The sequence below is a fragment of the Grampus griseus genome (genome assembly GCF_964374135.1).
Source record: "Grampus griseus genome assembly, chromosome: 15".
In the NCBI taxonomy this organism is placed as follows: Eukaryota; Metazoa; Chordata; class Mammalia; order Artiodactyla; family Delphinidae; genus Grampus; species Grampus griseus.
In genome coordinates this window covers 83,891,635-83,915,773 of record NC_139009.1, presented here as the reverse complement: position 1 = coordinate 83,915,773, position 24,139 = coordinate 83,891,635, and the positions used below count along the sequence as shown (strand labels likewise).

General features: G+C 40.4%; 1 pseudogene across 1 annotated transcript in view; it reads left to right on the top strand.

The window, feature by feature from the left end:
* The window catches only part of LOC309834167 (elongation factor 1-alpha 1-like), a 50,898-nt pseudogene that overhangs the window by 19,629 nt on the left and 7,130 nt on the right, over positions 1-24,139 (top strand). The gene's annotated exons all lie outside the window — the stretch shown is intronic.

Genomic DNA, 24,139 nt, shown 5'->3' with positions numbered 1-24,139 from the left:
AGAAGGTAGATCTGGTCTAATCTTCTATGAAGTCACTACTTTTTCCTCTGGGTTCTGTTATGCACTGTACCTTGAGTGTGCCCCCCTGAACTGGAGTCTGTTTCCCCAAGTCCTGTGGAGCTCCTGTGATCAAGCCCTGCTGGCCTTCAAAGACGGATGCTCTGTGTCTCCTCTTGATGCTAGACCCTTAGAATGGGGAGCTTGATGTGGAGCTCAGAATTCTCACTCCTATGGGAGAACCTCTGTGATATAATTATTTTCCAGTTTGTGGGTCACCAACCTGGCAGGTATGGGATTTTAGTGTATTACAGATTCGGTCCTCCAACTGTCTCATCGTGGCTTCCTTTTCTTTGGAAGTAGAATAATTTTTTGGTAGGTTCCAGTCTTTTTGTCGATGGTTGTTCAGCAGTTAGTCGTGATTTTGGTGTTTTCAAGAGAGGTGAACTCAGGTCCTTCTACTCTGCCAATTTGTCCTTGGACATCCTTCTTAATGTGATTTTAAAAGGGATCCAGTTTCGTCATGGTGTATGATCTTTTTTACATGCTGTTGGATTTGACTTGCTAATATTTTGCTGAAAATTTTTGCATCTATATTCATCAAAGATAGTGGCCTGTATTTTTCTTTTTTAGGTGTTTGTCTGGTTTTGGTATCAGGGTGATAGTGGTTTCATAGAATATCTTTGACAGCATTTCCTCTTCTTTGGGAAGAGTTTAAGAAGGATTGGTAAAAGTTCTTCTTTGTATGTTTGGTAGAATTGCCCAGTGAAGCCATCTGGTCATGGACTTTTGATTGCAGCAAGTTTTTTTAAAATTACACATTATGTTTCACTTCTAGTGATCAGTATGTTCAAATTGTCTATTTCTTCCTGATTCAGTTTTGGTGGGCTGTGTGTTTCTAAAAACTTGTCCATACATTTCTTCTAGACTGTCCAGTTTGTTGGCATATAATTGATCATAGTATTCTTTTTTTTTAATTTTCTGTGGTATCATTTGTAATTTTGCCTCTTTCATTTCTTATTTTGCTTATTTGGGTCCTCTCTCTTTTCTTCTTGGTGAGCCTGGCCAGAGGTTTTTCAATTTTGTTTACCCTTTCAAAGAACCAGCTCTTGGTTTTATTGATTTTTTTTCTATTCTTTTAATCTCTATTTTATATCCTCTCTGATTTTATTATTGCCTTTCTTCTGCTGACTTAAGGTTTTGTTTGTTCTTTTTCTAATTCTTTTAGGTGGTAGGTTAGGTTGTCTTATTTGAGATTTCTCTTGTTTCCTGAGGAAGGCCTGTATCAAGATGAACTTCCTCTAAGAACTCTTGCATCCCATTGATTTTATATGGTTGTGTTTCATTGTCATTTGTCTCAAGATATTTTTAAATTTCCTCTTTGATTTCATCATTGACCCATTGGTTTTTTAGTAACATGTTGTTTAGTCTCTATGTAATCATTTATTTTTCTTGATTCTTTTTCTGTGGTTGATTTCTAGTTTCATGCTGTTGTGGTCAGAAAAGATGCTTGAAATAACTTCCATTCTCTTACATTTGTTGAGGCTTTTTTGTGCCCTCGTATGTGGTCAGTCCTAGAGAATGTTCCATGTGCACTTGAAAAGAATATGTATTCTGGGTTTTTAAAAAATGTAATGTCCTAAAATTTTCAATTAAGTCTTATTGTTGTATCATTTAGGCCTTATTTATTTTCTGTTTAGAAGATCTGTCCATTGATGTGAGTGGGGTGTTAATATCTCCTACAATTTTTGCATTCCTGTCAATTTCTCCCTTTATTTCTGTTAGTATTTGTTTTATGCATTTAGGTGCTCTTATAGTGGGTGCATATATGTTGATGGGTATAATATCCTCTTGTATTGATCCTTTTATCATTATACAGTGTCCTTCTTGTCTTTCTTTATAGCCTTTGTATGAAAGTCTGTTTTCTGATATGAGTACTGTGACCCCTGCTTTCTTGTCATTTCCGTTTGCATGAAATACCTTTTTCCATCCCTTCAGTTTCCATCTATGTGTGTCCTTTGCCCTAAAATGAGTCTCCTGCAGCATATGTTAGGTTCTTGGTTTTTTTTAATCCAATCTGCCACTCTGTCTTTTGACTGGAGAACTTAGTCCATTAACATTTAAGGTAATTATTGATAGATCTGTACTTGTTGCCATTTTAAACCTTGTCTTCCCATTGATTTTGAGTTTCTTCTACCTTTCTTTTTCCTTTTGTGGTTTGATGATTTTCTTTTGTACTATGCTTGTGTTCTCTTCTTGGGTTTTGTAAATCTGTTGTATGGTTTTGATTCGTGGTTACCCTGTTTTTCAAGTTTGTTAACCCCTTCTTATGTCTACTTTTTTTTTTTAAAGAAGGTGTTGGGGGTAGGAATTACTTAATTAATTAATTTTTGCTGTGTTGGGTCTTCGTTTCTGTGCGAGGGCTTTCTCTAGTTGTGGCAAGCAGGGGCCACTCTTCATTGTGGTGTGCGGGCCTCTCACTATCGCGGCCTCTCTTGCTGCGAAGCACAGGCTCCAGACGCACAGGCTCAGTAGTTGTGGCTCACAGGCCCAGTAGTTGTGGCTCACAGGCCCAGTTGCTCCGCAGCATGTGGGATCCTCCCAGACCAGGGCTCGAGCCCGTGTCCCCTGCATTAGCAGGCAGATGCTCAACCACTGTGCCACCAGGGAAGCCCTGTCTACTTGTTTTGACTGATAGTCATATAGGCTCAAACATATTCCGGAAAAAAAAAATCTACGTTTTCTTACTCTCTTCCCCCACATTTTTTAATTTTGATGTCCTCTTTTACATCTTCATGTTTATCCTTTTGCTGTTATTGTGGTTATCATCACTTTCACAGAACTTAAAAAACATTTTTTTAAATCTGTTTACTGGCTCATTTAAGTGATTTACTTTCCAATTGTGATTTTTCTCTTTCCTATAGATTCTTGCCTCTTTTCTATTTAAAGAAGACCTTTCAATATTTCTCTTAGGGTATGTTTAGTATTGCTGTATTCTTTTAGTTTTTGTTTGTCTGAAAAATTCTCTATCTCTCCTATTTTAAATGATCTTGCTGGTACAGTATCCTAGGGTGCAGATTTTTCCCTTTCAGGACTTTGAATATATCTTGCCACTCCTGTCGTACAACGTTTCTGTAGAGAAATCAGCAGATTTCTGTAGAGAAACCCCCTTATGTGGGTTCCCTTGTAATGAGCTCTGTTTTTCTCTTGCTGCCTTTAGAATCCTCTCTTTATTCTTAACTTTTGCAATTTTAATTATAATGTCTTGGTGTAGGTCTGTTTGGATTCATCTTGTTTGGGTCCATCTGTTCTTCCTGTACCTGAGTATCTGTTTCCTTCTTTATGTTTGGGAAGTTTTCAGCCATAATTTCTTCAAATACATTTTGATCCCCTTTTTTCTTTCTTCTCCTTCTGAGATCCCTATTATGCATAGATTGGCATGCTTTATATTATCCCATAGGCCTCTTATATTGCTTTCATTTTTTTTTCATTTGGCTTTCTGTCTGATGTTCTGATTCGGTGATTTCCATTATTCTATGTTCTAGATCACTTATTCTTCTGCATTATTCAATCTGCTATTTATTGCCTTTAGCAGCACAGCTTTTGTCTCAGCAAAAGAGTTTTCTAATTTCTCTTGGTTACTCTTTATAGTTTCTATGCTCTTTTTTACAGTAATTTGTATTTCTGTCAATAGCTCTTCCTTAATCCTTCAGTATTTTCATTATCTCCTTTTTGAACTCGATATCTATTATACTGAAGAGGTCTGTTTCATTGTTACTTCAGGAGAATTCTCCTGATTTTTTCATTGGGAGTGTTTCATCTGCTTCATTTTACTTATTTCTCTTACTCTGAGTTTAGAAGAAACAATTATCTACTCTGGTCTTGGAGGGCTATTTTTATGTGAGAGCATCCCTGTATAGCCTTTGTGGGTTTACTGTTTTGTCACAAGGGTTGTTTTTAGTATGGACACCTGCTGCATCTTCCCTGTGTGCTAGCCATTACCTCCATTACATCAGGTTGTGTGACTGGTTGTTGTAGTGACCAGAGCTCTCACTGGATATTGAGTGGGACCTCCTCTTGGCTCTGCAGTTATCACTGCCCTGTCAGTTTCAGGGTGTGCTCCCTAGATATTGGAGTAGGAGCCCCCAGATCCGTTTCTAAGCTGCAATGTGAGGTAGGCAGGATTGGAGCACTCCTACTGGGTGAGGAGCCACTGAGTATTCCTCCACAGGAGCTGTCCACAGGGGAGTGTGCTCTGTGGTGTCACCTGTAGCCTGTTATGTGGGCTCACAAAGTCCCTTGATGTTGGTACTGCCCTCAGCCCTGCCTCCACTGTGGGAATGCAGGAAATCAGCCCTGGTGTCCCTCAGGTGCTGTGTTCAGAAGCCACCAGCATAGATCTGTGGGCACCAATCAACTGAAGTCAGGTATCAGGACCGTAGTAGTCGCACATCTGGACCCACCTAGGGAGCTATGGAAGCAGCCCAGACTACAGCCTTGCCACCGTGAACATGCACCCAAAAAGCCCACGAATGCTAAGGCTGGACCCATCCCAGCCCCGGGAGCACACTTTGTCCACTCAGATGTCCCACAGGAGCGGAGTTTACAAAGCCTGTGGCAGTGGCATAAGTCCTCGGATCATACAGCTGAGAAATAGGACTCAGATTTCAGCCCTGCTTCCTAAGTCATGCAGCCCCTGGGGCTCAACTCTGATTTCAGGCCCACCTCTGTGCTTGGGCAAACCACTGGCACGTGTGCACTCCCAGAGCTCATAGAGGTGGCACCCAGACACAGGCTGCTAAAGCAAACCCCACCCCTCCCTTCACGCTCCCCTCAACAACGGTGCTTCACTTCTATGGCAGGCCCTGGCTTCTTCCACACACACACACCCAGTCAGGGCACACACCACACTCCAGCCCCTTCAGGCTAGCTCTGAGCAGGCAACCCTAGTCCTCTCCCCAGGTCTGTTCTCTGAAACCCAGGTTTTAGCACCTAGCCCTAGCACATACCAAAAGGTGCGCATCTAGGCCTGGAGACTTCAGTGAGCTAGCAAGTATCCTCTGGGCCATTCTGTCTCTGTTCTGCCTGCCACACACTGGCTGCTGCACCCTCTTCCTAGTTCTGAAACTCCATTCCTGTCCCGGCTGATCTCCTGGCCAGTGAAAGGGCTTCCCAAGATATGGAAACCTTTCCTCTTTTGCAGCTCCCTCCCAGGGGCTCAGGTCCTATCCCACTTCCTCCTTTTTTGTTGTTGCTGTTTCTTTCATCCTTCCCAGTTACGGGGAGATCTTTCCTACACTTCTGGGTGCCTGAGATCTTCTTTCAGTGTTCAGTAGGTATCCTGTAAGAAGTGTTCCATGTGTAGATGTATTTTTGATGTATTTGTGGGAGGGGGTGAGCTCCATGTCCTTCTGTTCTGCCATCTTGATTGGAGCCTTTAGTTTGCTTCTTTGTATGCTAGCATTTGTGTGTGCTGTTTGTGTTTTGTTTCTCTTGAATTTCTGTCTTTAAAGATAGGTGAAACATTCCCCATCTCTAAAGAAAGTACTCTGATGTGCATTTTGGATAAGTGATCTGATTATAACCATGAACCCATGAGTTAGAAGATGATATTTTATTGTAATAATGTGTGGCCACAATTAGGATCTCCACAGGAGGTTTAGGGGGTTATCTTGGGACCCTGTGCACCATTTACTGCTACCCTTGCTGTGTTCATTACATCGTTATGGTCTCCTGTGTCATTGGTATATGGAAAACCCCAAGACCAAACTTGAGGGTTTATTTAGTATTTTCTGTTTGTCTTTTTGTTTCTTCATTTCATTTTGTTTGGTACTGTTTCTCCATTTATAGCCAAATCAATTTTGTGATGTTTAAAACTTTTACTGATGTCAAATGGAGGAAAGGAATAGAAAAGGAAAAAAGACCTGGCTGTGGGACATTCCTGAGGAGAAGAGAAAGGTTCCACTTTGTTCCTAAAATCTCCAAAAGTCCCATCCCAGAATTCAACCCAGTTGGTTGATGCCTAGGCAAAAAGGCATCCTTTTAATGGTTAGAAATTATCAATTGCTGTTTATGGTTTTATGGTTGCTATTCTGTAATGAAGTGGGAAAGAATGATGAAATTCCTTATGTACAAGCATTTCTGCTATCATTACATCAGGGAAAATAAGAAAGGGAAGGTAATGAGAGTGAGGATATATTGCTTCAAACCTTAACTCCTCCAGCTGAGCTAGCTGTCCCTGCCACTCCAGATGTTATTCCAATATATCCAACCCTTCCACTACCTTCCATGTCTATCCAGCCCCAATTCCTGACCCTGGCAATCAGGACTATCCCTCCTTCTAGGGATCAGTTAGAAAATCCTGTGTTAGTTCCTGGAGCACAGGGATATGGTGTCTGGTATTACCATCTAAGATCCAACAGGGCGCCCAGTTTTGGCCAGGAGACACTCCTGGGGCAGAATAATGTCCCTTATGCCATCATCTCATAGGGACCTAAATGCAAATTACCAGCTGGCTGGGTTTCTCAGACTCGTTTAGTTGGAAAGATGGCAACCCTCCTTATAGGGAGGATCCTCTACACCTGAAGCCAACTTGACAGCTGAACCAAATTGAGACGCCAGTGAAGGAAGAATGCCTTTGTTGGAGAACTACTTATTAGTGCAGGGCTTTGAAAAAGGGGAACCAAAGCAAAAGCCGTTGGAAAAATTCAAGAAACTCAGCCCAAAAAGGAGACCCCTCTGAATTTTTGGAAGAGCTTTATCAAGACTACAGACATTATACTAACTCAGATCCCGAAGCCCCTGGAAATATTAGAATGGTACATTTGACCTTCTTTGGTGGGGGGGGGGGGGGGAGGTAAAGTGCCTCAGATATCAGGAGAAAAGTGGCAAAAATTAGATGGTACATTTGGAGTGAACCCTTCTCAATTGGTAGATGTTGCTTTTAAAATGTTCAATAGGGAATAACAACGGAAGAAAGAAGATGCAAAACAAAATGCACTTTTTTGGCAGCAACACCGGATTCCCAGAGGGTGAGTAACCCGAAGAGAGGTAAGCCACTGTTGGGGAAGGAACAATGAACTTCCTGTTCCTTACTGCATGAACGCTGGAAATCAGATTACCCTAGGCTAAATCATAAGATGAAAAACAATAAAAGATGAGAGCCTCTCATAGGGTAGGAAGAGAGGAACACTCTGATGAATTCAGAGGTCCAGGGGCTCCCTTGGACTTGAGGCACCTGATTCCCTGTAGGAGTCCAGGGTAAAACTGCCCGTAGAGAACGAGGTGATTAGCTTTCTGATAGACCTCACCCTGAAGTTTTTCACCAGAGCAGCTTGACATCAGAGTCCCACCCAAACACGCTTTAAGCCTACAGATGGTGCTCATGAAAACCCCAGGAAAAGAGAGAGAACACTTTCCTCCAAGGTCTGTGAAAAGGTAAGAACAGATGTGTGTGCTAACAACGCCCAAGGGAAGGCCAAAAACACATGGCCAGTACAAAACCCATTAAATAGGGACACTGGGACACCTAATCAAAAACAATATGCTCTGAGGCAAGGGGATCACTTCTCCCACAGATTGACTTGTCAAAATACCAGCCAGTGGAGTCAGAAAAGGACAAAGAGTGGGGTTTCCCTTGGATCCCACCTCACCTGGCTGAAAATGTAGTGTACGATTGTTCTGATTCCTGAGGCACTCTTGGACACTGTGCTGTACCTATTTTGGGAGAGATGCCACCTTAATGGATTCAAAAATAGATAATGGGGCCTAACCTACAACAGACCAGCCAGCCAGTCACTCAGAATTGTATGATTTGTGCTAAAAAGAACCCAAAGAGTGCTCTTAAGCTTCCCCAGAGGAACCTGCACCACCAAGGACTGGACTGGAATGCCTTGAGCTGCAGGAAATTTCAGATACCTGCTGGTGTTCGTGACCATTTCTTCAGGATAGGTAGAGGTATATCCCACCTGGACAGAAAAGGTCTGAATAGTGCTGTTACCGAATCTGATCTGACTGCTTGCCATTCGAAAATCAATCAATGAGAGAGAGAGATTGATAGGAAAGTTGCTTTTCATCAGAACGCCAGCAATCTGGGTAGACGGTGAACTCAGTGTCCCCCCAAAACCACCTCTGAAAATTCTGCTCAGCCATGGAAGTTTTTAAAAGGAACAAGGGAAGTGATCTCAGTTAATCATGGAGATAGGGTGTCAGAGTTGTCGCCATCTCCCACGGTGTGCAGGCTTGTTGACCTCTTGTGATTTTTCTTATATGCTATCTTGTTCACACAGTGTGTTCACACGATTACTAAAAGTGAAGCTAGGGAAGAGATCTGGTCATCTGTTAATTACTTATTCTTCATTTCTACTTTGATCTCTACAGAAAGAACCAACAGATTAGGTAAGATATTGTGTGATCAAAAGATTTGAAAGGTGTGCTAGGGCTGGAGATGAGTAGAGCGTGGGGGCGCCTGGTTTGAGGTTAGTGACAAGACGAAGGGACCTCCTGCAAAGAGAGCTTTCCTGCCAAAAGCTGCTCACAAATCCCCCTTGTCAGAACATCATTCCATTTCTATGGGATTATGGGTGAAAGTCCATCTTCCGTAACTTCTTCCTGCCGACTTAGGGCGCGGTATTCTTAGCATGGAAGATGTCGACGTGGGTCTGTAGCATCGCTTTGCTCACAGCTGTAGTTGCCCGTTTACATATACTGGAAGAACAAGCTACGATTATTATGATGCCCACAAAGGTATAGATTATTATGAGCAATAGTGTTAATCCCATTTTCTTAAGGCCGTTCTTGGAATTGTGCTAGCCCTAGACTCAGTACTGCTCAAGATAGAGCAGTTTATGTCATGGCTGCAGTCTGTTCATCATGTAGTTGGCTTTTTCCCTCTGTTGGCAGTTATAGTATCTGTAAAACAACTCAGGAATGTGCATCAGACACTGTGACTCAATTTTCCTAATCATTAGCTGCTTCAACCTGCTGTTTTGTGACTCAGTGAGGCCTGGGAGACTTCGGCTTTTCTATAAACAAGAGGCAGGAGACAAGGTGGGGTCTCCATACTGGATGGGGGGCCCGCAGGGTTCTACTCAGTTCTAATCCCCCCTTTTCTCTGATACTCCTCAATGCTGAGGAGGGACAGGTGCAGACCAAAAAAAAGGAGTAACGTTTTGGATAGAGAGGTTAATCATAAACTTGACCGAGGAACCCACAGGGTGCTGTTCAGTTTCACCAGCAGATACTGCTTTCAGAATGGCTGGTGGTATCTGAGTCGGACACAACTCAGGGAATTCAAGTTCTTGGCAATACAGAATTGTATATGAAATGACATTCACAATGGCCACCCAGTTTTACCTTGGATGTCTGAACCACAGCTACTCCATTTTGACTGTACAATACATTTCTCTCCTTAATGGACAAAGCAGGTGTCACCATTAATGATTTTAGTGCTTTTCTAGATATGAGGAGATGCAAGAATTTGGGCTCATGAAAGCTTCTCCTGAGAATATCTCACTGTCTGAAGACCTGTCCTGCCAGTTTTTCTCAGAACACGGAGTGCCTCATTGCTGATCTCCACCCTGAACTCCCTTCGGGGTGTGTTGAAGGTCAGGAACTGCAGTGGCTTGTGACTCAATCCTTGCAGAGGCAGATACCTAGTGCCAAGTTTTGGTCTGCAGGGCCCCCTCATGGTCATAAGTTCAACCATGGTTTGGAAGGCATTTCATGACCATTTCGTCCCATGGTGCTAGGAATGTTCATTCCTAGGTCAGGCGAGGATTTTGTTAATAGGCCACTCAATGTGCTATTACTGGACTAGGCCTTATTAACAGTAGCCAAAAGTCTCTGGACCACCTGTCCTGCTAGTCTGTTATGGTCCAGGAAAGAATTCCCTCTTGTTGCTTCTTCCCATATCTAGAGTTACACTATTACAATCATTGATCTTACATAGAACTATATATCTGATCAACTGTTTCAAGTTGCCTAGTCATCATTATTTTTATCAGTCTGTCATACATTTGGTAATACAAGAAGCAAGAATTTTGTAAAATAGGAAATACAGAAAACAATATAGCTAGCAGTATTACTAAGGTCATAAGTAAGAATTTAAGTTAAGAACTTCCATTAGGTGCAGCCCAATATATCCCCAGGTCATCTGACTTAGTCTATTCTGTACCAAACCTTATCTTTAAGGGAAATTATATCTTGGCATTGTCCATAGGGCACCCAGCCCAATTTCCTAATGTTACTAGGCTGGATATCCTTAGTGTGGTTTAATTGTTCCCAACATAAGGGAGCCTTTAAACTTCAATGACCATAGCCTGGTGTTAACCACATAAATCCATCCCATAATTGTGGGAGGTTCTATTCTTTGGCTGAAATTTTGCTTGTTGCTGTGATTGAGCTTGAGTAACTTTAGAAGAAAATTTACATTTATGACCAGGATCAAAGCAGGTATTATTTATTGGCCAGGGGAGGGGATCCCACCTCCCCTGGCCAATAATGTCAACAGTGGCCTGAACAGAACTATAATTTCTTTCTCCTAGAATAAATTCCCTAAGGGCTAGCCAGTAAGAGCCATGGAGTGGAAAAATCCACCAAGGTAACCAAGAAGTACTGGGTATAGTTAATTGACTATAAACCTCCCAATCGGGTCAATCTCTGCATAAGATTGTGAAATACAGTTGGTTCATAAGCAAATGTGTGAGCAATTATCAAAGTAATTGATATATAAGCCTGGTCCAGCATCTTGGGTCAGCTCTCCACTTCAGAGGTCATCTTCTTCCTATCCTGGTCTGATAGTTTCTCCTCTCTCTGAGCATTGTTTTAAGGTGATATTAACGTCAACAATCCTCTCTATAGGCCAGTCCAGTGCAGAGGCCCTTTCTGAGTGGAAATATTAATCAAAGACTCAATTCCTTTCAGTTTTGCTGTGCATGAGCTAGTTAAGAGTATCTGATAAAAGTCCTTCCATCTAGGTTGGAGATAGTCCTTTAAATTATGCATAATCATCTGGTTGCAGGTCATGGGGCATCTCATCTCCATCCAAAGACAGATTACTGAGATAAGCTTCAGAAACAAACTTAGAGTGTCCTCTTACTAATTCCATTAAACTTTGCAACAATATAACCTAACAGCAAGGAACTATCTGGGATGTGAATCTTAGTAAATACAGACCACAATTAACAAAACTAGACTTTAATATCTACTGAAACATAATCTTCTCTCTAAAATTATCCTCATTTCTACCAAATACAGCCAAACTAAAATTATTTGTTTGCAAAATGAGTGATTAATTGATCACATAGGCTCTTTTTAAACTGATTGTGCTGAAACTTTCCATAAGGACTCTTCAGATTGAACCTTCGAAAAGGCCTTTAGGAAAACCACACCAAGGGCTAGTCACAGGTTTTATCTTACAAATTTGGGTGAACTCCTTCCTTTTTGAGGTCCCCCAAATACCTTGAGATTTCTGAACCTGTTAGGAGGTGGCCTTCCTAATTTATCTGACAAAGCTGCTGGAACTAAGAGTTTCCAATTTCTGGAGGGATCAGGTAGAGAGAAAACTGCTTCAGTTTTCCCTACAAAGTTTTCCCTACAAATTCCCATAAGTCATAATTACCTTAAGGAGAAAGTTTTCTTTTTACCTGGAAAAACACAGATTAAAAGCCAGTAATATTTTAGACAAAACCAAAAATATAACCACATTCATCACTTTACTCCTATGTAATCTTTTTTTTTTTTTTTGGTTTGTTTGTTCTTTGTTTTTCTGATAATAAAATTTTAATCATTACCCTTTCCTCAGACTGTTTTTTCTTTGTTTTCTGTGGTACGCGGGCCTCGCACTGTTGTGGCCTCTCCCGTTGCCGGAGCACAGGCTCCGGACGCGCAGGCTCAGCGGCCATGGCTCACGGGCCCAGCCACTCTGCGGCATGTGGGATCTTCCCGGACCGGGGCATGAACCCGTGTCCCCTGCATTGGCAGGCGGACTCTCAACCACTGCGCCACCAGGGAAGCCCCTCAGACTGTTTTATCTCTTTTTTTTTTTCACACACACACTGTATTTTATTTTTACAAAAAATAAATAAACTGACACCAAGCATTGTAAATGTATGATCACAACAAAAGCAACAATGATTGCAGTTACCAAACATGAAACACACTCATACTATGTCATAATATTGACATTCAGTCCAGTAATCCTCCACTGTAATATCTCCTTTACTTTGCAGTGAAAGTTGATTTGTATATTTTTTGCCTCTGAGTCCTTGTGGGATTTTTTTTTTTCCAAACAGAAAGTCATAAAAATTATAATCATCCTCATCAGTTCACTCAGTCCCATGTAATTTTTTTTCATCTTGATCTTTTGTTAGCACTTTTATGAATTCATCAGTTTTCCATTAGAGTTCGGAAAATACTTATTCAGTTCAGCAGTATAGTCAGTTACCAGAAACCTGTACTTGTCAGTCTTTTCCATGAATTCCTTGAAGATGAAACCCTTTTATAGGAACATATTTGCAAAAGCATCAGAGTACACCCAGAACTCTCTGTAAATGACAAAAGACTTAAAAATGACCACGGTTAAAGATTTGATGAAAGGTCATAATAATGCAATTGACAAGGAAATTTAGTTATTTTTGAGATATACATTTTAAAGTAATAACTAGAATTATGACTTATAACATTACACCAGAACATATAAGAGTTTTAGAAATTTCATGTAATGTCTGAAACATTTATATTAACATATTTCCATACAAATAACCCACAGAAAGTTTAGTATTAGTTGTTTTCTTTGTTTTTTATACTGCAGGTTCTTATTAGTCATCAATTTTATACACATCAGTGTATACGTGTCAATCCCACTTGCCCAATTCAGCACACCACCATCCCGACCCCACCGCGGTTTCCCCACTTTGGTGTCCTTACGTTTGTTCTCTACATCTGTGTCAACTTCTGCTCTGCAGACTGGTTCATCTGTACCATTATTCTAGGTTCCACATACATGCGTTAATATATGAGATTTCTTTTAACATCTTTATTGGAGTATAATTGCTTTACAATGGTGTGTTAGTTTCTGCTTTACAACAAAGTGAATCAGTTATACATATACATATGTTCCCATATCTCTTCCCTCTTGCATCTCCCTCCCTCCCCCACTCCCTATCCCACCCCTCTAGGTGGTCACAAACCACCTACCTAATCTCCCTGTGCCATGCGGCTGCTTCCCAGTAACTATCCACCCTACGTTTGATAGTGTATATATGTCCATCCCACTCTCTCACTTTGTCACAGCTTACCCTTCACCCTCCCCATATCCTCAAGTACATGCTCTAGTAGGTCTGTGTCTTTATTCCCGTCCTACCCCTAGGCTCTTCATGACATTTATTTTTTCCTTAGATTCCATATGTATGTGTTAGCATACGGTATTTATATTTCTCCTTCTGACTTACTTCACTCTGTATGACACACTCCAGGTCCATCCACCTCACTGCAAATAACTCCATTTCTTTTTATGGCTGAGTAATATTCCATTGTATATATGTGCCACATCTTCTTTATCCATTTATCTGTTGATGGACACTTAGGTTGCTTCCATGTCCTGGCTATTGTAAATAGAGCTGCAATGAACATTGTGGTACGTGACTATTTTTGAATTATGGTTTTCCCAGGGTACATGCCCAGTAGTGGGATTGCTGGGTCATATGGTAGTTCTATTTGTAGTTTTTTAAGGAACCTCCATACTCTTCTCCATACTGGCTGTACCAATTCACATTCCCACCAGCACTGCAAGAGTGTTCCCTTTTCTCCACACCCTCTCCAGCATTTATTGTTTCTAGATTTTTTGATGATAACCATTCTGACTGGTGTGAGATGATATCTCATTGTAGTTTTGATTTGCATTTCTCTAATGATTAATGATGTTGAGCATCCTTTCATGTGTTTGTTGGCAATCTGTATATCTTCTTTGGACAAATGTCTATTTAGGTCGTCTGCCTATTTTTGGATAGGGTTGTTAGTTTTTTTCTTATTGAGCTGCATGAGCTGCTTGTAAATTTTGGAGATTAATCCTTTGTCAATTGCTTCATTTGCAAATATTTTCTCCCATTCTGAGGGTTGTCTTTTGGTCTTGTTTATGGTTTCCTTTGCTGTGCAAAAGCTTTGGAGTTTCATTAGGTCCCATTTGTTTATTTTCGTTTTTCTTTCCATTTCTCTAGGAGGTGGGTCAAAAAGGATCTTGCTGTGATTTATGTCATAGAGCGTTCTGCCTATGTTTTCCTCTAAGAGTTTGATAGTGTCTGGCCTTACATTTAGGTCTTTAATCCATTTTGAGTTTATTTTTGTGTATGGTGTTAGGGAGTGTTCTAATTTCATAGTTTTACCTGTACCTGTCCAGTTTTCCCAGCACAACTTATTGAAGAGGCTGTCTTTTCTCCACTGTATATTCTTGCCTCCTTTATCAAAGGTAAGGTGACCATATGTGCATAGGTTTATCTCTGGGCTTTCTATCCTGTTCCATTGATCTATCTTTCTGTTTTTGTGTCAGTACCATACTGTCTTGATTACTGTAGTTTTGCAGTATAGTCTGAAGTCAGGGAGTCTCATTTCTCCAGCTCCGTTTTTCTTTCTCAAGATTGCTTTGGCTATTCGGAGTCTTTTGTGTTTCCATACAAATTGTGAAAATTTTTGTTCTAGTTCTGTGAAAAATGCCAATGGTAGTTTGATAGGGATTGCATTGAATCTGTAGATTGCTTTGGGTAGTAGAGTCGTTTTCACAATGTCGATTCTTCCAATCCAAGAACATGGTATATCTCTCCATCTAGTTGTATCATCTTTAATTTCTTTCATCAGTGTCTTATAATTTTCTGCATACAGGTCTTTTGTCTCCTCAGGTAGGTTTATTCCTAGGTATTTTATTCTTTTTGTTACAGTGGTAAATGGGAGTGTTTTCTTGATTTCACTTTCAGATTTTTTATCATTAGTGTATAAGAATGCCAGAGATTTCTGTGCATTAATTTTGTATCCCGCTACTTTACCAAATTCGTTGATTAGCTCTAGTAGTTTTCTGGTAGCATCTTTAGGATTCTCTGTGTATAGTATCATGTCATCTGCAAACAGTGACAGCTTTACTTCTTCTTTTCCGATTTGGATTCCTTTTATTTCCTTTTCTTCTCTGATTGCTGTGGCTAAAACTTCCAAAACTATGTTGAATAAGAGCGGTGAGAGTGGGCAACCTTGTCTTGTTCCTGATCTTACTGGAAATGCTTTCAGTTTTTCACCATTGAGGACAATGTTGGCTGTGGGTTTGTCATATATGGCCTTTATTATGTTGAGGAAAGTTCCCTCTATGCCTACTTTCTGCAGGGTTTTTAATCATAAATGGGTGTTGAATTTTGTCAAAAGCTTTCTCTGCATCTATTGAGATGATCATACGGTTTTTCTCCTTCACTTTGTTAATATGGTGTATCATGTTGATTGATTTGCATATATTGAAGAATCCTTGCATTCCTGGAATAAACCCCACTTGATCATGGTGGATGATCCTTTTAATGTGCTGTTGGATTCTCTTTGCTAGTATTTTGTTGAGGATTTTTGCATCTATGTTCATCAGTGATATTGGCCTGTAGTTTTCTTTCCTTGTGACATCCTTGTCTGGTTTTGGTATCAGGGTGATGGTGGCCTCATAGAATGAACTTGGGAGTGTTCCTCCATCTGCTGTATTTTGGAAGAGTTTGAGAAGGATAGGTGTTAGCTCTTCTCTAAATGTTTGATAGAATTCGCCTGTGAAGCCATCTGGTCCTGGGGTTTTGTTTGTTGGAAGATTTTTAATCATAGTTTCAATTTCAGTGCTTGTGATTTGTCTGTTCATATTTTCTATTTCTTCCTGATTCAGTCTCAGCATGTTGTGCATGTCTAAGAATTTGTCCATTTCTTCCAGGTTGTCCATTTTATTGGCATAGAGTTGCTTGTAGTAATCTGTCATGATCTTTTGTATTTCTGCATTGTCAGTTGTTACTTCCCCTTTTTCATTTCTAATTCTATTGATTTGAGTCTTCTCCCTTTTTTTCTTGGTGAGTCTGGCTAATGGTTTATCAATTTTGTTTATCTTCTCAAAGAACCAGATTTTAGTTTTATTGCTCTTTGGTATCATTTCCTTCATTTCTTATTCATTTTTTTCTGCTCTGATCTTTTCTTTCCTTCTGCTAAATGCGGGTTTTTTGTTCTTCTCTAATTGCTTTAGGTGCAAGTTTAGGTTGTTTATTTGAAATGTTTCCTGTTTCTTAAGGTAGGATTGTATTGCTATAAACTTCCCTCTTAGAACTGCTTTTGCTGCATCCCATAGATTTTGGGTCGTCGTGTATCCATTGTCATTTGTTTTTAGGTATTTTTTTATTTCGTCTTTGGTTTCTTCAGTGATCACGTCATTATTAAGTAGTGTATTGTTCAGCCTCCATGTGTTTGTATTTTTTACAGATCTTTTCCTGTAATTGATATCTAGTCTCATGGCGTTGTGGTCGGAAAAGATACTTGATACAATTTTAGTTTTCTTAAATTTACCAAGGCTAAATTTGTGACCCAAGACATGATCTATCCTGGAGAATGTTCCATGAGCACTTGAGAAAAATGCGTATTCTGTTGTTTTTGGATGGAGTGTCCTATAAATATCAATTAAGTCCATCTTGTTTAATGTATCATTTAAAGCTTGTTTTTCCTTATTTATTTTCATTTTGGATCATCTGTCCATTGGTGAAAGTGGGGTGTTAATGTCCCATACTATGATTGTGTTATTGTCGACTTCCCCTTTTATGGCTGTTAGCATTTGCCTTATGTATTGAGGTGCTCCTATGTTGGGTGCATAATTATTTACAATTTTTATATCTTCTTCTTGGATTGATCCCTTGATCATTATGTAGTGTCCTTCTTTGTCTCTTCTAATAGTCTTTATTTTAAAGTCTATTTTGTCTGATATGAGAATTGCTACTCCAGCTTTCTTTTGGTTTCCATTTGCATGAAATATCTTTTTCCATCCCCTCGCTTTCAGTCTGTATGTGTCTCTAGGTCTGAAGTGGGTCTCTTGTAGACAGCATAATATATGGGTCTTGTTTTTGTATCCATTCAGCCAATCTGTGTCTTTTGGTGGGAGCATTTAGTCCATTTATATTTAAGGTAATTATCGATATGTATGTTCCTGTTCCCATTTTCTTAATTGTTTTGGATTTGTTATTGTAGGCCTTTTCCTTCTCTTGTGTTTCTTACCTAGAGAAGTTCCTTTAGCATTTGTTGTAAAGCTGGTTTGGTGGTGCTGAACTCTCTCAGCTTTTGCTTGTCTGTAAAGGTTTTAATTTCTCCATCAAATCTGAATGAGATCCTTGCTGGGTAGAGTAATCTTGGTTGCAGGTTTTTCTCCTTCCACACTTTAAATATGTCCTGCCATTCCCTTCTGGCTTGCAGAGTTTCTGCTGAAAGATCAGCTGTTAACCTTATGGGGATTCCCTTGTGTGTTATTTGTTGTTGTTCCCTTGCTGCTTTTAATATGTTTTCTTTGTATTTAATTTTTGACAGTTTGATTAATATGTGTCTTGGCGTATTTCTCCTTGGATTTATCCTGTATGGGACTCTCTGTGCTTCCTGGACTTGATTAACTATTTCCTTTCCTATATTAGGGAAGTTTTCAACTATAATCTCTTCAAATATTTTCTCAGTCCATTAGTTTTTCTCTTCTTATTCTGGGACCCCTGTAATTCGAATGGTGGTGCGTTTAATGTTGTCCCAGAGATCTCTGAGACTGTCCTCAGTTCTTTTCATTCTTTTTTCTTTATTCTGCTCTGCAGTAGTTATTTCCACTATTTTATCTTCCAGGTCACTTATGCGTTCTTCTGCCTCAGTTATTCTGCTATTGATCCCATCTAGAGTATTTTTAATTTCATTTATTGTGTTGTGCATCATTGCTTGTTCTCTCTTTAGTTCTTCTAGTTCCTTGTTAAATGTTTCTTGCATTTTCTCTATTCTGTTTCCAAGATTTTGGATCATCTTTACTATCATTCTGAATTCTTTTTCAGGTAGACTGCCTATTTCCTCCTCATTTGTTAGCTCTGGTGGGTTTTTACCTTGCTCCTTCATCTGCTATGTGTTTTTCTGTCTTTTCATTTTGCATATCTTATTGTTTTGCTGTCTCCTTTTTGCAGGCTACAGGTTCGTAGTTCCCGTTGTTTTTGGTGTCTCTCCTCAGTGGCTAAGGTTGGTTCACTGGGTTGTGTAGGCTTCCTGGTGGAGGGGACTAGTGCCTGTGTTCTGGCGGATGAGGCTGGATCTTGTGTTTCTGGTGGGCAGGTCTATGTCTGGTGGTGTGTTTTGGGGTGTCTGTGGACTTATTATGATTTTAGGCAGCCTCTCTGCTAATGGGTGGGGCTGTGTTCCTGTCTTGCTTGTTGTTTGGCATAGGGTGTCCAGCACTGTAGCTTGCTGGTCGTTGAGTGAAGCTGGGTGCTGGTGTTGAGATGGAGATCTCTAGGAGATTTTCACTGTTTGATATTACGTGGAGCTGGGAGGTCTCTTGTGGTCCAGTGTCCTGAAGTTGGCTCTTCCACCTCAGAGGCACAGCACTGACTCCTGGCTGGAGCACCAAAAGCCTTTCAACCACACACTCAGAGAATAAAAGGGAGAAAAAATAGAAAGAAAGAAAGAAAGAGGATAAAATAAAGTAGGATAAAATAAAATAAAGTTATTAAAATAAAAAATAATTATTAAGAAAAAAATTTTTTTAAGAAAAGAAAAAAAACCGGACAGTCAGAACCTTAGGACAATTGGTGAAAACGAAGCTATACAGACAAAATCTCACATAGAAGCATGCACATACGCACTCACAAAAAGATGAAAAGGGGAAAAAATCATAAATCTTGCTCTCAAAGTCCACCTCCTCAATTTGGGATGATTCGTTGTCTATTCCGGTATTCCACAGATGCAGGGTACATCAAGTTGACTGTGGAGCTTTAATCCGCTGCTCCTGAGGCTGCTGGGAGAAATTTCCCTTTTCTCTTCTTTGTTCGCACAGCTCCCGGGGTTCAGCTTTGGATTTTGCCCTGCCTCTGCGTGTAGGTCACCTGAGGATGTCTGTTCTTCACTCCGACAGGACGGGGTTAAGGGATCAGTTGCGCCGGGGTCTCTGGCTCACTCAGGCCAGGGGGAGGGAGAGGTACAGATATGGGGCGAGCCTGCGACAGCAGAGGCCGGCGTGACATTGCACCAGCCTGAGGTGCACCGTGCGTTCTCCCGGGGAAGTTGACCCTGGATCACAGGACCGTGGCAGTGGCGGGCTGCACAGGCTCCCAGGAGGGGAGGTGGGGATAGTGACCTGTGCTTGCACACAGGCTTCTTGTTGGCTATAGCAGCAGTCTTAGCACCTCATACCCGTCTCTGGGGTCCACGCTGTTAGCCGCGGCTCGCGCCCGTCCCTGGAGCTCCTTTAAGTGGCGCTCTTAATCCCCTCTCCTCGCGCACCAGGAAACAAAGAGGGAAGAAAGGGGTTCCCTGGTGGCGTAGTGGTTGAGAGTCTGCCTGCCAATGCAGGGGACATGGGTTCGTGCCCCGGTCCGGGAAGATCCCACATGCCGCGGAGCAGCTGGGCCCGCGAGCCATGGACGCTGAGGCTGCATGTCTGGAGCCTGTGCTCTGCAACGGGAGAGGCCACAACAGTGAGAGGCCCGCGTACCGCAAAAAAAAAAAGGGAAGAAAAAGTCTCTTGCCTCTTTGGCAGCTCCAGACTTTTTCCTGGACTCCCTTCCGGCTAGCCGTGGTGCACTAGCCCCTTCAGTCTGTGTTCATGCCGCCAACTGCAGTCCTCTCCCTGGGATCCGACCTCCAAATCCTGAGCCTCAGCTCCCAGCCCCCGCCCGCCCCAGTGGGTGAGCAGACAAGCCTCTCGGGCTGGTGAGTGCTGGTCGGCACCGATCCTCTGTGCGGGAATTTCTCCGCTTTGCCCTCCGCACCCCTGTTGTTGTGCTCTCCTCCATGGCTCCAAAGCTCCCCCTTCCGCCGCCCCGCAGTCTCCGCCCGTGAAGGGGCTTCCTCGTGTGTGGAAACGTTTCCTCCTTCACAGCTCCCTCCCACTGGTGCAGGTCCTGTCCCTATTCTTTTATCTGTGTTTTTTCTTTTGCCCTACCCAGGTACGTGGGGAGTTTCTTGCCTTTTGGGAGGTCTGAGGTCTTCTGCCAGCATTCAGTGGGTGTTCTATAGGAGCAGTTCCACGTGTAGATGTATTTCTGGTGTATCTGTGGGGAGGAAGGTGATCTCTGTGCCTTACTCTTCCGCCATCTTCTCCAGAATCCGATATTTGTTTTTATCTTTCTGACTTACTTCACTCTGTATGCCAGTCTCTAGATCCATCCATGGCTCCACAAGTGACTCAATTTCATTCCTTTTTATGGCTGAGTAATATTCCATTGTATATATGTACCAGATCTTCTTTATCCATTCATCTGTTGATGGGCACTTAGGTTGCTTCCATGACCTGGCTATTGTAAATAGTACTGCAATGAACATTGGGATGCATGTGTCTTTTTGAATTATGGTTTTCTCTGGGTATATGCTCAGTAGTGGGATTGCTGGATCATATGGTAATTTTATTTTTAGTTTTTTAAGGAAACTCCATACTGTTTTCCATAGTGGCTGTATCAATTTACATTCCCACCAACAGTGCGAGAGGGTTCCCTTTTCTCCACACCCTCTCCAGCATTTGTTGTTTGTAGATTATCTGATGATGCCCATTCTAACTGGTGTGAGGTGATACCTCATTGTAGTTTTGATTTGCATTTCTCTAATAATTAGTGATGTTGAGCAGCTTTTCATGTGCTTCTTGGCCATCTGTATGTCTTCCTTGGAGAACTGTCTATTTAGGTCTTCTGCCCATTTTTAGATTGGATTTTTTGTTTCTTTAATATTGAGATGCATGAGCTGTTTATATATTTTGGAGATTAATCCTTTGTCTGTTGATTCGTTTGCAAATATTTTCTCCCATTCTGAATGTTGTCTTTCATCTTGTTTATGGTTTCCTTTTCTATGCAAAAGCTTTAAAGGTTTGAAGTTTCATTAGGTCCCATTTGTTTATTTTTGTTTTTATTTCCATTACTCTAGGAAGTGGATCAAAAAAGATCTTGCTGTGATTTATGTCAAAGAGTGTTCTTCCTATGTTTTCCTCTAAGAGGTTTATGCTGTCCGGTCTTAATTTAGGTCTCGAATCCATTTGAGTTTATTTCTGTGTACGGTGCTGGGAATGTTCTAATTTCATTCTTCTACATGTAGCTGTCCAGTTTTCCCAGCACCACTTCTTGAAGAGACTGTCTTTTCTCCGTTATATATCTTTGCCTCCTTTGTCATAGATTAGTTGACCATAGGTGCATGGATTTATATCTGGGCTTTCTATCTTGTTCCATTTATCTATGTTTCTGTTTCTGTGCCAGTACCATATTGTCTTGATTACTGTAGCTTTGTAGTATTGTCTGAAGTCAGGGAGTCTGATTCCTCCAGCTCCGTTTTTTTCCCTCAAGACTGCTTTGGCTATTCGGGGTCTTTTGTGTCTCCATACAAATTTTAAGATATTTTGTTCTACTTCCGTAAAAAATGCCATTGGTAATTAGATAGGGATTGCATTGAATCTGTAGATTGCTTTGGGTTGTATACTCATTTTCACAGTATTGATTCTTCCAATCCAAGAACATGGTATATCTCTCCATCTGTTGTTATCATCTCTAATTTCTTTCATCAGTGTCTTATAGTTTTCTGCATAAAGATCTTTTGTCTCCCTAGGTAGGTTTATTCCTAGGTATTTTATTCTTTTTGTTGCAGTGGTAAATGGGAGTGTTTCCATGATTTCTTTCAGATTTTTCATCATTGGTGTATAGGAATGCAAGAGATTTCTGTGGATTAATTTTGTATCCTGCAACTTTACCAAATTCATTGATTAGCTCTAGTAGTTTTCTGGTGGCATTTTTAGGATTCTCTATGTATAGTATCATGTCATCTGCAAACAGTGACAGTTTTACTTCTTTTCCAATTTGTATTCCTTTTATTTTTTTCTTGTCTGATTGCTGTGGCTAGGACTTCCAAAACTATGTTGAATAACAGTGGTGAGAGTGGACATCCTTGTCTCATTCCTGATCTTAGATGAAATACTTTCCATTTTTCACCATTGATAAAGATGTTTGCTGTGGGTTTGTCATATATGGCCTTTACTATGTTGAAGTAGGTTCCCTCTATGCCCACCTTCTGGAAAGTTTTTATCATAAATGGGTGTTGAATTTTGTCAAAAGCTTTTTCTGCATCTATTGAGATGATCATCTGGTTTTTATTCTTCAATTTGTTAATATGGTGTATCACATTGATTTTGCATATATTGAAGAATCCTTGCATCCCTGGGATAAATCCCACTTGATTATGGTGTATGATCCTTTTAATTTGTTCTTGCATTCTGTTTGCTAGTATTTTGTTGAGGATTTCTGCATCTATATTCATCAGTGATATTGGTCTGTAATTTTCTTTTTTGTAATATCTTTGTCTGGTTTTGGTATCAGGGTGATGGTGGCCTCATAGAATGAGTTTGGGAGTGTTCCTTCCTCTGAAATTTTTTGGAAGAGGTTGAGAAGGATGGGTGTTAGCTCTTCTCTAAATGTTTGATATAATTCACCTGTGAAGCCATCTGGTCCTGGACTTTTGTTTGTTGGAAGATTTTTAATCACAGTTTCAATTTCATTAGTTGTGATTGGTTTGTTCATAATTTCTGTTTCTTCCTGGTTCAGTCTTGGAAGGTTATACCTTCCTAAGAATTTGTCCATTTCTTCCAGGTTGTCCATTTTATTGGCATCCAGTTGCTTGTAGTAGTCTCTTAGGATGCTTTGTAGTTCTGCAGTGTCTGTTGTAACTTCTCCTTTTTCATTTCTAATTTTATTGATTTGAGTCCTCTCCCTCTTTTTCTTGATGAGTCTGGCTAATGGTTTATCAATTTTGTTTATCTTCTCAAAGAACCAGCTTTTAGTTTTATTGATCTTTGCTATTGTTTTCTTTGTTTCTATTTCATTTATTTGCTCTGATCTTTATGATTTCTTTCCTTATGCTAACTTTGGGTTTTGTTTGTTCTTTTTCTAGTTCTTTTAGGTGTAAGGTTAGAATGTTTTTGAGATTTTTCTTGTTTCTTGAGGTAGGCTTGTATAACTATAATCTTCTCTCTTAGAACTGCTTCTGCTGCATCCCATAGGTTTTGTATCATCATGTTTTCATTGTCATTTGTCTCTAGGTATTTTTTGATTTCCTCTTTGATTTCTTTAGTGATGTCTTGGTTATTTAGTAACGTATTGTTTAGCCTCCATGTGTTTGTGTTTTGTACGTTTTTTTCCCTGTAATTCATTTCTAACCTCATAGTGTTGTGGTCAGAAAAGATGCTTGATATGATGTCAGTTTTCTTAAATTTACCGAGGCTTGATTTGTGACCCAAGGTGTGATCTATCCTGGAGAATGTTGCATGCGCACTTGAGAAGAACATGTAATCTGCTGTTTTTAGATGGAATGTCCTATAAATATCAATTAAATCTATCTGGTCTATCGTGTCATTTAAAGCTTCTGTTTCCTTATTTATTTTCATTTTGGATGATCTGCCCATTGGTATAAGTGAGGTGTTAAAATCCCCCACTATTATTGTGTTACTGTCGATTTGCTATTTTATAGCTGTTAGCAGTTACCTTATGTATTGAGGTGCTCCTATGTTGGGTGCATAAATATTTATAATTGTTATATCTTCTTCTTGGGTTGATCCCTTGATCATTATGTAGTGTCCTTCTTTGTCTCTTGTAACAGTCTTTATTTTAAAGTCTCTTTTATCTGATATGAGTATAGCTACTCCAGGTTTCTTTTGATTTCCATTTGCATGGAATATCTTTTTCCATCCCCTCACTTTCAGTCTGTATGTGTCCCTAGGTCTGAAGTGGGTCTCTTGTAGACAGCATATATATGGGTCTTGTTTTTGTATCCATTCAGCAAGCCTGTTTTTTTTGGTTGGAGCATTTAATCCATTCACGTTTATGGTAATTATCGATATGTATGTTCCAATGACCATTTTCTTAATTGTTTTGGGTTTGTTTTTGTAGGTCCTTTTCTT